Here is a 13317-nt window from a genome sequence, read left to right on the forward strand (position 1 = left end):
TATAGGTATATATTTTCTACAGTCTGCATAATATCATCCTGAATTATATGCTAGTATCAGTCTTAATCAAACAAGATATGCCAGTTTCTTTCACAAATAACTTACAGATTTAGGTAGAGTATTCACACTTGAATATTTTGTTCCTAAATTGAAATTTGCATAAGTAAATTTTGGGTGGATCTAATGATCTTGGTATTATCATAATGATTTTCTGGTGAAATTAATGCTAATTAGAAAGACTCATAAGATCTAAAGACATACTAGACTCTGCCTAAGGGTAATTGTTAATGAATTGGTTCAAATATTGACAGTGTTTTAGTTCCTTTGATGTATTATAAGAAAATGAAGGCACTGACATTCTCATAATCCACTTATTAAGTTACTATATTAGTACTTTAACCCATAAAATATTTATAAAGGATTTTGCCTTTATTTTCTTATATTTTTGTTTCCAATTTTGTGATTATCCAGGAAGCAGTTATTTTTACTGCCATACTGTCAGATATTATTTATTCAATTGTATAACACTCTATGTCTGGCAAGTTCATGGTAAAGCACACTGGAAAATGAAATTCTAATCAGTAAATATAAACAACCATATATATTTTTCAACATAAAAGCATACTGTATATAGACAGGGACCGAAATATAGAAGATATTGATATTGATTATATTTAGATGTATTGATAGAAGGATAGATAGATACAGATTATGTAGATATATATGATATAGATACAGATAAGCTTTTATACATGTATCAGATGCATTTTAATGTCATTCATCCAGTTACCCCTCTTTTCTCCTTCTATCTCCCACTAAAAATTTCTCATACTACTTTTATTCCTTTTATTTTTTTGGCACGCTGAGTTAAATTTGGGTCACTTGCATGATTAAGGGTGGAGGCTATGTACTAGAGATTGAGTGACCCACCAGGTGCTGCATTACTGTCGGGCATGACTTCCTCACTCCTGGTGTTAATCAGCAGTCACTAGACTAGCTACTATAATAGGTGGGTTCTCATGAACCACCCCCATCCGTGATGAAATACTCACATGCTCAATATTGTACAAGAAATCACACCCACTGTGTGTTGATGAATGTAAGGGATACGTAACATCCAGAACACAGCATTCCACAGCCTCCTTGCTATTTCTTGTTCATACAAGTATACATTCTATGAGATGCCCTGAGCCTTTGAAGGGGTGGTTTACATGTTATGTGTAGGTCTGGACATATACAAGTCACTTATTTTTGATATTTTTGCCAGATTACATCTATGCATTAAATCCCTGCTCCTTGCATAAATAATTGTCTGTTATCAGGCTGCAAGCATACCAGTCTATAGGAGAAACATAGATATTTATGAATTTGACTTTTTGCCCATTTAGCATAACTACATCTTCCCCTAAAGCCTATGTCCCCTTGGCAAAGACTTTTGGCCAGACTTACAGTACAAGACATGATTTCCCTCCTGTAGCATTCAACTCAAATTTAATCAGAAAGCAATTGGTTGCTAGTATAACTGCCATTCAGCTGTTACACAAGTGGTCACATCTTGAATGATAGATTCATTTTGAAGTGTACAGGATCCACAGCTGACCATTGATGACATTTCCCTCCAGCAGTTTCCATAGCATTTCCTGACATGATGAAAGTCCACTGGTGGGAAGTTACCAGTTTGATTTCTGCTTAGTATCTGTATGTTCTGACAACAAAGCATGTGGTCTCTTCAGCAATAGGGATTTATCAGCTAATTTTGATAGGAAACCAATAGCAATGACGATAGTCTGCATTGTTTTAAAGGTATCAATAGTCCCTTGTCCTACAGCTCATTGGAGGGTAGTTTATCACTGACACTGGAATCCTTTGTTAATACCCCATGGCTTATGGGAGCAGTTTTATCTGCCTATATAAGATATCTTAGTTTAAACTTTTTTTTTCTTTTTTTTTCACAAATGTGTTAGAAGAGGTAGTGACTTAAGATGTCTTCATTACCCAAAAGACATTCAGACAAAGCAATAAAAATCATCATTTAACTTTTTTTTTATTTCTATTTTTTTATATATTTATATTTTAAGTTGGTGTGCTGAATAGGAGATTTACATATGGCTTATGTTATATGTCCTTAGTTTGTGTCATCCTCCCAACACCCCTTTCTCTATTATGAACACACCCTTATCTCTGCTTAAACATGTCTTTCCCACTATTTGTACCCCTCATCTATTTTCATAGTCCATGTGCTCATCTTAGTAAATATTTTGTTTAAATGTCACATACGTTATGTCTCATATGCAGATGCTAACATCTTTCTTTTGATGTTTGTGCATTTGAGTTGAAATGAATGCCTAGAAGCTAGGAAGCTATGGGTAGGCAGAGGTTCTTACGTGAAAACATAGTTCACACATGTGTTTTGAGTGTAAAGGTAGGGAAGATGACATGGGAAAGGTTTAAGCAGGTATGATAGCCAGAGAATGCAAGGCAGATTCATGTGGGAGAGGGTTAAGCACAACTGAAAAAAAAAAAAATTGAAAATTTGATAGTTTGAAAGCTAATTACATTTTTAATTTAAAAATGTAGTTGTACAAAGGTGCACTCCACGTCTGAATAAAATGGGTCCCAGGAGCAGTATCGTATTATTTAATGAAAACCCCAGTGCCCAGGGCTGAAATACCTTTATTTCTTAAACAACATGTCCTATTGTCATTGCTATTGTTTGCTCACTGAAACTACAAGATAAGTCACTATTTACTAAGGTCACCACTTGCTTCTGATGAAGGACCTTGAGTAATCGTGCTGGTGGTGAGCTGGAAGCTTTCTCTGTGCTGTGCAGCTTTCATAGTGAAGGAAGGTGCTATGCAAGTGTCCTCGATGATCTTATCCAGCTGCAGATGTTGTGTATTCATCCAAGTTACATCCACTGGTACAATAATAACCTGATTTCTACAACTGCCTTTTCACTGAATTTGATGATGCCCTCATAGGAATTCATGCTTAGTATTATAACCTGGCAAAATGTTCCATGCTTGGGTGGTCATAGGTCCCAGTATATCTGGGTGTGGGGGGGGGGTGTCAAGGATGGGTGGGTAATTACTCCTGTTGTTATTGTAAATGTGCATGCTTCCAAAGTGCCTCCTATATATTTATGTTCATTCTCATAGTTTAGTGCTGCTCATAGTGTTAATCAGGTCACAGAAGTTTCTTTATGCCATGGGCAGTGGTTAATTCAGAAACACATACCTGGCCAGAGTGTTGAGAACAAGTGACCATGGTATGTTCAGCCTCAAACAGAAAATCTATCATTTCTACATCAGCCTTCAAAAGCTTGGAGGAAATTGCCACAGAGAAGAACGAAACAATATAACAGGCAGAGGGTGGAGAAGAGCTCAGCATGTCTGTCAAACCCATTAGCTCACAGCAGCTGTGGTATCCTGCACAAAACTGGGCCCATCAATATTCTGTCTTTGGTGAGGGTGAGAGAAGTTACTGGGAGGGAATATGATCAAATTACGTTATATGCATATAAGAAATTGTCAAAAATAAAGAAAAATGAAAGATGATTTTGTTATTCAGTTTTATTTTTATTCTCAAAAATCATGAGACTTACTTGAAAAATTTTAAAATGGGGTAGAATCTTTTTCTTTTCTTTTTTTTTTTCTTTCTTTCTTTTTTTGTTTTGTTTTGTTTTGTTTTTCGAGGTAGGGTCTCACTCTGGCTCAGGATGACCTGGAATTCACTATGTAGTCTCAGGGTGGCCTCAAACTCTCGGCGATCCTCCTACCACTGCCTCCCGAGTGCTGGGATTAAAGGTGTGCTTCACCCCTCCCGACTCTTTTTCTTTTCCTTGATTCAACAGGAATGTTAAATTTCTCTTATAATTAAATAAAGAACTATGCATTTTGTGAAAATATGAACATTTTCCAACTTTGTATCTTAGGAAATTACATTAGAAAATAATGTATGTATTATTAGATAATAGATTCATTTCTTTATGTTAAAAACTACTTATACATATGAATTATAAAAAATAAGCTAATTTAAAAGTTATGGAATAGATATTCCTTTTGTAAATCATATTATTGTTTATTTTTAGAGGTTGTTCTTCAGTAAATGCAAGATTTTTATCAGTTTGCTTTCTTTCTTACCTAATCCCCCTAAATATTCACCTCCTGACAAAAATATAATAAATTTTAAAAGAAATGTGTAGACTAAGGTGCATTTTATGAGAGTATATATGGAGAACTAATTCTCATGTACTAGTAGTAAAACTCCACTTTAGAATGTTGTAGTTATCTTCTGATTGTTGCAACAAAACTCCTGACCAAAAGCACCTAAAGGCAGGAAAGGATTTATTTTGGGTTTACAGTTTTGAGGGGAAGAATGTTGGCACGGGAATGTATGGCAGAAACTGAGGCTGGATATTATTTGTGTTAAAAGGAAAAAAAGAAATTAAAAAGCTGGGAAACAGCAACACAAGGAAGTGCCAAACTTTGGCAGGGAAGAACTGGCGATAACACCCTCACTTTGCTGCCAACAACATGCCCTACAGCAAAGCTCCACATCCCAAATTGCCACCAACTAAGGACCAAACATTCAAAAGCGCATGAGGTCCAGAGGGCATTTGGTTGAAAGTGCTACATAGATAACATGATATTGTCAAAGAGTTTGACACTGAGAGGTTTCTGATTTCCTAACACCTCTCCTGTGAGTATGTTGGTAATAAACTGGAGATGAAAAGCATCAGTGTGCTCTCCTCTGTGGTGGAGTGAGTGTACCATGTTCATATTCCCATTGAGTCTAATTTTCACAGAATGAGAATAAATTCTTGTTCCTGATTTGATGAGATTTTAGCAGTGAAAAGGGAGAATTAAAACGAAGAGAGGAAGCAAGGTATGGTGGTGCACACCTTTAATTCCAGTAATTCCAGTACTCAAATGGCAGACGTTGGAGGATCACTGTGAGTTCAAGGCTATCCTAAGACTACATAGTGAATTCCAGATCAGCCTGGTCTAGAGCATGATCCTATCTATCTTGCAGATTAAAAAAAAAAAAAAATGAAGAAAGGAATCAGTCATCAGTCAATTAGCCATGAGTTATAGGGTCACTTAGGCATATTTTCTCAAAATTTCAGAGCGATTTAAAAAGACCCCAACGTTGACCTCTGCCTTCCACAGCATGCCAGCATGTATATATGCACCCACATAAACATATGGGCCCACACAAATACACAGACTGAAAATACTAGCTTAAATACATAATTGTAGAGAGTTACAAAAGGCTACAAATACAAAAATAAAATATGGAATAAATAACAATATTATATAATATGTGTGTAGAATATCATTTAACTAAACTAAGATTTTTTTATGTTTTCTTTATGCAAAGATACATATTTTCTCATTGATTTGGAAGGGCACTCATGAATCTTCTGGTGCTTTAACAGTCCCAGCTGGCAAGAAATGGAATGTTCCACATTCATTTGTCACAGATATTGGAAACAGATGCAAACCTCACCTGCCCACTCTCACTATTCACACCCAGAGGCTGAAGCAGAAAATGTAGATGACTTCTTCAGCGTTTTAGAGGAATCTATCTTTATTTTTAGTGTAAATCTAAGACAATAGGATTTGTATGCCTGCTTGGGGATGCCATCTGGAAATAGTTAACCCTCTTGGTCTGAACTGCTGGTAATTTCTTCAATGAAAATTCTATGATAAATTCAAATCCATGAAATGTGGCAGAACCATAGAGCACACTCAGAAGAAACCAGATTGTTCTAAGAGTTTGCCTATCGCCACATTAAAAACTTGATGATCTAGAAAAGAACAAATTTGTGATTAACACCAAAATAAATTTGCCTGATCATAATGCTCTGTTACATGAAATTGATGATTATTTAGAAATCCTTATTGCTTATACAATGTTATTTTTATTACATAATTGAAAATAGAATCCATTAAAGGTTATTCAGCAATGAATGATCTCTTGTCAAAGCAAAGTACTTGACCAAGGGAGCAACCATGCCTTATATACTGTGAAATTTACTTCTTGTCTTTGTGGACGAAAAATGCTAGAAACTACTAAGTGTGTGCTTTGTTTTATTTCTCCCATAAGTAAAGATGGCCATGAATATCTGGTCCTTGGGTATTCTCCACACCTGAGGTCAATACCTCTGGGCTTCAACTAGTTATGTTTCATTGTAGCATATTGCCTGGCTAAGGTATTGAGAAATTTTTGTTTCAACTTTTGATGACTATGGACTTTATGGGAAGTGGAAAGGTGGTATGGTGTATGGGTAGACTGATGTGAATGATACGGTTGCCTTCGTGTTGCTGGGAGATGGTACCTGGCCATAAGTGGCCCATAGGAGGGATGCTACTGATTTTGGCTTTTAGTATTGAAGGGAAGCTTCATGCTTGCAGGAAAAGACATGTCATGGGCGGAGACTGGATATCAATCCAGCCATAGCAGGTACAAAACAGCACTGGGAGAATTAGCTGCATTGTAGTCTGTAAAACCTATACAACAACGTACTACAGCAAGGCACCATCTCCCAAAGTGCCAGCATCTGGGAACCAAACATGACTTTATGGGAGACACCTAATTCAAACCAGCACCATGAGATAGCTACCAACCTGACAGCCAGTGCTAAAAATGTGGGCTCCTTCTTGACTCAGCCTGAGAAAATAAAACTCACATCAGAAAATAACAAAGGTCTGCAAAATAAAAGTTGTGGCATAGATTTAAGTAGTATACCCCCAAAGACAGTAGAAAATGACACTCTGTAAGGTAAAACAACTCAGGAATGTAGAAGTTCTTGCATTTTAAAGTAAAACATTTTTCTGAAGTACTGGTGCCTTATCATATGGCCTGTTGCATATTAGAAAAGTGTTCTACCATTGGTCTCTATTCCTAGCCCTCATAGTGGATGATTCTTTAGAATATGAGATGTCACTAATATACCTAGCTAGTAAGTGTTTATTATTGGCATGATTATGGGTGTTAGTGCAACACAGTCATATGGATATGCATTTTGACACTATAGCCTAGAGAACAGATATGTGTGATTTTTGAATACCACCAAAGTTAAGTTTATAATGGAAGTAGATACACACACACACACAAAAACAAAAAAACAACAACAACAAAAAAAAACAGAGGAGAAATTTCTCATTTCTTGATAAAAAAAAAAAAATCACTATTATCTTCCAAACAGTGAATTTGTGGAGACTGGGGAAATGGTGACAAAAAGAATCATAGAGCTGAGTACAGTGGCACATGCCTTCATTCCCAGCACTTGGGCGGCATAGGTAGGAGGATAGCTATGGATTCAAGGCCACCCTGAGACTACGTAGTGAATTCCTGGTCAGGGTGGGCTATAGAGCAAGACCCTACCTCGAACATTAAAAAAATAAATAAATAAATAAAGGAGCTAGTTTTCAATGTAGTGAAAATGATAAAGAGTTTTTCTACATAGAGACATTATGCAGATAAAATTAGAAAATATTCAATGGTGGAATAAATTATACATGCCACAGTACACAAAGCATTTGCACATTACATTATCTTACACCTGGAAGGTAATTGGTGAGATGCATTTTACATGATGTAATTTAGGATGAAAATATTTAGAGATATTAACATATTAAGGTGAAGTAACTGAAGTAACTGTGTGAATAACAAGTATGGTCCAACTAGTAACCATAGTGATTATAAATAAATTAATGACATGTAATCTTAGTGTCCTACTAATTCAATAAACACAACTGATCTTCATTTATGAAGTGGGAAGCTTGTACTTGTTAAGTTTGTTGTAAACTTGACCAGATTAATAATAGAGTGAGGGCTGGAGAGATGGCTGAGCAGTTAAGGCATTTGCCTGCAAAGCCAAAAGACTTTGGTTTGATTCCCTAGGACCCACATAAGCCAGATGCACAAGAGGGTACACAGGTCTGGAGTTTGTTTGCAGTAGTTGGAGCCCTGGCTTGCCCTTTCTCTCTCTCCATCTCTCTGCCTTTTTCTCTCTATCAAATAAATAAATAAAAATAAAGTTTTTAAACAACAAAATACATTTTAAAAAGAATGGAGTGAGAGCCTAGTGTTGTAGCACATGGCTTTAATTCAGGCACATGGGAGGAAGAGAAGGGAAGATGACTGTGAGTTCAAGGACACTCTGAGACTACACAGTGAATTCAAGATCAGACACAGCTAGTGTGAGACTGTACCTGAAAAAAAAAAAAAAAGATAATAAAGAGGAATGCATTAAGAGACATGCCTCTGGTACAGGTCTATGAAGGCATCTGTGGGCAAGATAACTTAGCAAAAAAGTCCTCCTCCCCAATGGGTGGCCCTTTTCTATATAAGAAAGTTCCAGCATGCTACCAGCCCCTTTCTTTTGACAGCTGTCAGAGCTACCTGCTAGTATTTGCTTTTTGACTGGGATCCCTTGCTGTTCATTTGTGTGTGTTTCTGCTATTTGTTTGTCCTCACAGACCAAGAGACTACTGGACCCAAAAAATCTTCACCCTGCACATAGTTTCTTGGGCTGAGTGACTACTTGGTTCTTCAAATCTCTGGTTTATGGACAGTCCTTGTTAGACAGTCTAGCTCATATCTTGGTAGCTGATTTGATAAACTTTCCATTTTAGCATACTCATTCTATTGAGTCAGTTTCAGCAGAGAACTCTGACTACACAGAGGTCAAGCTGTAGTTCCTCAACAAATAACTGGCTGGACTCAGAACTACTTTCTTTTTGTCTAGTAAAACAAAACCACAACATGTTGTCTGGTTTTCCCAAATAAGTTCTGTGAACCTGTAGAAGACCTGTGTCTGCATGCTGTCTACATTCCATAGCACCCTCAGTATGAATCCAGTCCAATCTAATGCATTTTCTTTTTTATTGAGATTTTCAATTTTTTTTATTATACATGGACGTATTTAGTATATAAAAACACATGTTGGTACCATTCTTTCTCTCCTGCCTGCCCCTTTTCTAAAGAGGTCTTCTTCGTTGGGGATGCAGATCAACCCATTGGGAACTGTGGGTCCTACATTATGATGGGGGAAGTAATGTCTCTGTACAAAATGCCCCAACTTGTGGCTCTAACAATCTTTCTGCCCCCGCTTCTGCAAAATTCCCTGAGCCATGCTGGGAGCACTTTAAGTCTACTTCAGTGATGGGCACTTAGGAACATCTGGGTCCCTGGTTTGGTAGGTGTTGAGTGTCCTCAGTGTCTATCTCCATGACTCTTGTGCTGATATCAGATTCACTAAGAAAGCAGCACTGTTGCTCATTTCCCCAATTCCTCTGTGGTTTCATCTGGGGCCAGGGTGGAGTGCACTGGGTCATTTATCTACTCACGTCCAGCTCCCATTTGGAAAAGATAAGCAGATTCTCCAACAGAGAATAAAATCAGCACCAGTTAAATTGGGTACACATTGTTAATTTAGAGAGAATTTAAAGGATGTAGACCCTCTTATAATCTAAGGTTAGTGGGAGTTTGACAATGGAAAGCAGAGTCACTATTTGGATTTGATGCTGACTTGTTTACTAGTTCCAGATATGGTTTCCTTTCTACTTAGGCGATCTGTTAGCCAATCCAAGAGCAGTTGGTGACCCACCATAGATGGCTGTGAGCCACTATTGCACTTGTGTGACTGTCACTTCAGGTTATTTGCTTCTGAGTTGCTTAGACTTTGAGTGGCTTGGACAGATGTTGGCCACTTTCCCCTGATAGCTCATGTAGCATCTTCCCGTACAAGATGGGATAGCGGTCTGGGAATTGGATATTAACTGTATTCCAAACATGTCCCTCCATGGTTCGCATTGACAGCATATGGTGTCTTCAACATTGGGGACTTACCATTATCCTTTGGTGGTTAATCAAGTGCTCTGACAGAAGTCTGTCTTATTTGTTTTGGGATATCTAGTAGGACTCTCTGATCAACAGCTCATTGTGGATATAGACCACATCCTGATACAGGGAATAAAAGGCCAGTGCCAAAGGAAAAGGGAAAAGACAGAGAAGAAAGATAAACAGGAGAAATTTGAGGTTAGATTTCATCTCACTCCCTCCAGGGTGCTCCCTCTAAAGTCCGCTTGGGGATACCATCTTTTAGACTGACTTCCACAATATAGCATTCTATGGTTATCAGTTCAATTTGGGCTCAGATTTCTGTCCTCCCCACCCATTCCCTACTTTAAGCCCTACCCTCCCTATTGTCCAAGCCTCAAGATGCTATTTAGGTGTGTCAGGAACTCAGGCTGATCCTGGTTAGCAACTGCAGATGAATGAGATCATGCAATGGTTATCTTTCTGTGATTCTGTGAGTTCACTAACAATGTTCTGTTTCAAGTTCAACCCTTTTTTTCTACAAATTTCAATGTGTCATTTTTTCTTACTGCTGAGTGGAATTCCATCCTCTAGTATACCACATCTTGGTTATCCATCCAGTGTATATTATTGGCACATATGTCAAATATCAAGCAGCTATAGTTACTGGACCTAAGTTCTGGGTCTTCAACTCTGTTCCATTGATCTATGTTTCTGTTTTTATTTCACTACCATGCCATTTTTGTCATTATGACTTTGCAATATTTCTTCAGATCAGGTTTGGTGATATAACCAGAGGCTTTTTTTTTTTTTTTAATCTGAGGCGTTTTGCCATTCCACATGAATTTTGAGATCATTTTTTCAGTCTCTGTAGGGAATGATGCTAGTATTTTTATTGGTATTGTTTTAAATCTGTAATTGCTTTTGTTGAAATTGCCATTTTCACAATATGAATTCTATCTGTCCAGGAGCATAGAAGGTCTTTCTATCTTTGCATATCATCCTCTATTTCTTTCTTGAGTGTTTTTATGTTGTCATTATATAGGTCTTTTACATACTTGGTTAGTGTTATTCCAAGGTATTTAAGGTATTTAATTATTTTTTGTTGCTATTGCAATTTGGACAGCCTAACTGATTTCTTTCTTTCTTTATTTGCCCTTTGCTTATTGAAACAAGTACTGGTTTTTGTGCATTGATTTTGTATCCTGCCACATTGCTGAAGGAATTTATTACCTTTAGAAGTTTTGAGATGGAGATTTCCAGGTCACTTATATATAGGAACATGTCATCCAGAAATAGGGCTAACTTGACTTCTTCCTTTTCAGTTTGATTCCATTTTACTTCTTTTTCCTGTCTTATTTCATGGGTGAGTACTTCTAGTACTATGTTCAAGAGCAGTGCTGAGAGTGTACACCCTGTCTTGTTCTTGATATCAGTGGGAACTCTGAGTTTTCCCCATTAAGTATTATTTTGGCCTTAGGAATTTTACATACAGTCTTTATTGTGTTGAGGTATAAACATTCCATGCCTATTCTTTCCAGTATTTTGACCATGAAGTGGTGCTGTATTTTATCAAAGGCTCTGCATCAATTGAGATGATCATGTGGTTCTTATGGTTCAGTTTATTTTTGTGGTGTATTATGTTGACGAATTTATTTATGTAAACCATAGAACTATCCCTACATCCCTGTAATGAAGCTTACTTGATCAAGGAACTCAGATTGGGGACTTGGGAGGAGACCAGTAACAGGGGCCTGGACTATTCATCCAGACAGCTGGCTACCTGCACACTATCCATGGAGGCTACCCAGAATCCTACCAAAGGCAATATATAGATTCAATGCAATTCCAATTAAAATCCCTACAGTGTTCTTCAGAGAGATAGAAAAAATGATCTCAAATTTCATATGGAAAGGCAAAAGACCTTGCATATCCAAACATATCCTCAGCAAAAGAAATACCTCTGGTGGCATCACCATACCTGATCTAAAGCTATATTGCAAAGCCATAGTAATAAAAACAGCATGGTACTGGCATAAAAACAGGAGTAGAGACCAATGGAATAGACTTGAGGACATGGGCTTTGGGTCAAGCAACTATAGCTACTTGATATTCAACAAAGGCCCAAAAAATACAGGCTAGAAAAAAGATAACATCTTCAACAAATGGTGCTGGACAAACTGAATAACCACATGCAGGAAACAGAAACTTAATACACACATTTCACCATGCACTACACTCAAATCCAAATGGATCAAGGACCTCACTATAAGACCAGAAACTTGAATAATACCAGAAGAAAATTTAGGAAGTAGTTTCCATGATATAGGAGTGGAAAACGACTTCCTGAACAAAACCCCAGTAGCTCTCGAACTTAAACAGTCACTCAACCAATGGGATCATATGAAGCTGAAGAGTTTCTTTACCGACAAGCATACAATAAGCAAAGCCAGTAGATTACCCACAGAATGGGAGAAAATATTTGCAGCTTATCCAACTGATAGAGGCCTAATCTCTCGAATCTACAAAGAGCTCAAAAATCTAAATAGGAAGAAGTCAAACACCCCACTCACAAAATGGGGCAAAGAGCTGAACAGGCAGTTCACAAAGGAAGAAACACAAATGGCAAACACACACTTAAGAAAATGTTCATCATCCCTAATCATTAGAGAAATTCAAATTAAAACAACTTTGAGATTCCACCTTACCCCAATAAGGATAGCAAACATCAAAAAATCAAACAAAAATGAACACTGGTGAGCATGTGGAAAATTAGGAACACTCATCCACTGTTGGTGGGAATGTAGGATGGTACAATCACTTTGGAAAGCAATATGGAGACTCCTGAAAAAGCTGACTATAGAGATCCCAACAGACCCAGTTATTCCCTTACTAGGCATCTACCCTAAAACCTTCAAACCACAAGCCAGAGATATTTTCTCAACCATGTTTGTAGTGGCTCAATTCCTAATGGCTAAGAGCTAGAATCAATCCAGATGTCCATCACTAGAAGAATAGATAACTAAGATGTGGTATAACTACACAGTGGAATTCTACACAGCAGTAACAAAAAAAATGACACAAAGAAATTTGGGGAAAAATGGGTGAACTTGGAACAGATCATTCTCAGTGAACTTACGCAATCACTGAAAAACTATTGCCACATAGTCTCATTCATCTACAGCACCTAACCTGAATCTACCCAAGATACCTTTTATACCCAGCAAGCATCTCATGGACTAGACACTAGGATGGATGGGGGGGGGGGGACATCAAAGGGGTGGGAAACATCAATCTAGACCCAAACAGCAATGGTACCATAAAATTCTACTTCCTAAAAGGCAGACCAAATGGCTGAACCTTCACTAGGCCCTTACAGAAAACACCTGAACCACAAGACACTGGAGAGGGGAGGATCAAGTCTAATCTAAGCCTTCTACATCTTCCCTCCCTCCCTCTCCCTCTCCCTCTCTCTCTTTCTCTCTC

At 37.6% G+C, this 13317-nt stretch overlaps 1 non-coding gene across 1 annotated transcript; it reads right to left on the reverse strand.

Annotated features, from left to right (window-relative positions):
• Positions 1-1955: 1955 nt before the first annotated feature.
• Positions 1956-2039, reverse strand: LOC123459989. The gene has a single exon (XR_006636713.1). It is a non-coding gene; the product is annotated as a small nucleolar RNA SNORD11 (small nucleolar RNA).
• Between the last annotated feature and the right edge of the window lie 11278 nt (positions 2040-13317).

Source organism: Jaculus jaculus, chromosome 3 (genome assembly GCF_020740685.1).
Source record: "Jaculus jaculus isolate mJacJac1 chromosome 3, mJacJac1.mat.Y.cur, whole genome shotgun sequence".
In the NCBI taxonomy this organism is placed as follows: Eukaryota; Metazoa; Chordata; class Mammalia; order Rodentia; family Dipodidae; genus Jaculus; species Jaculus jaculus.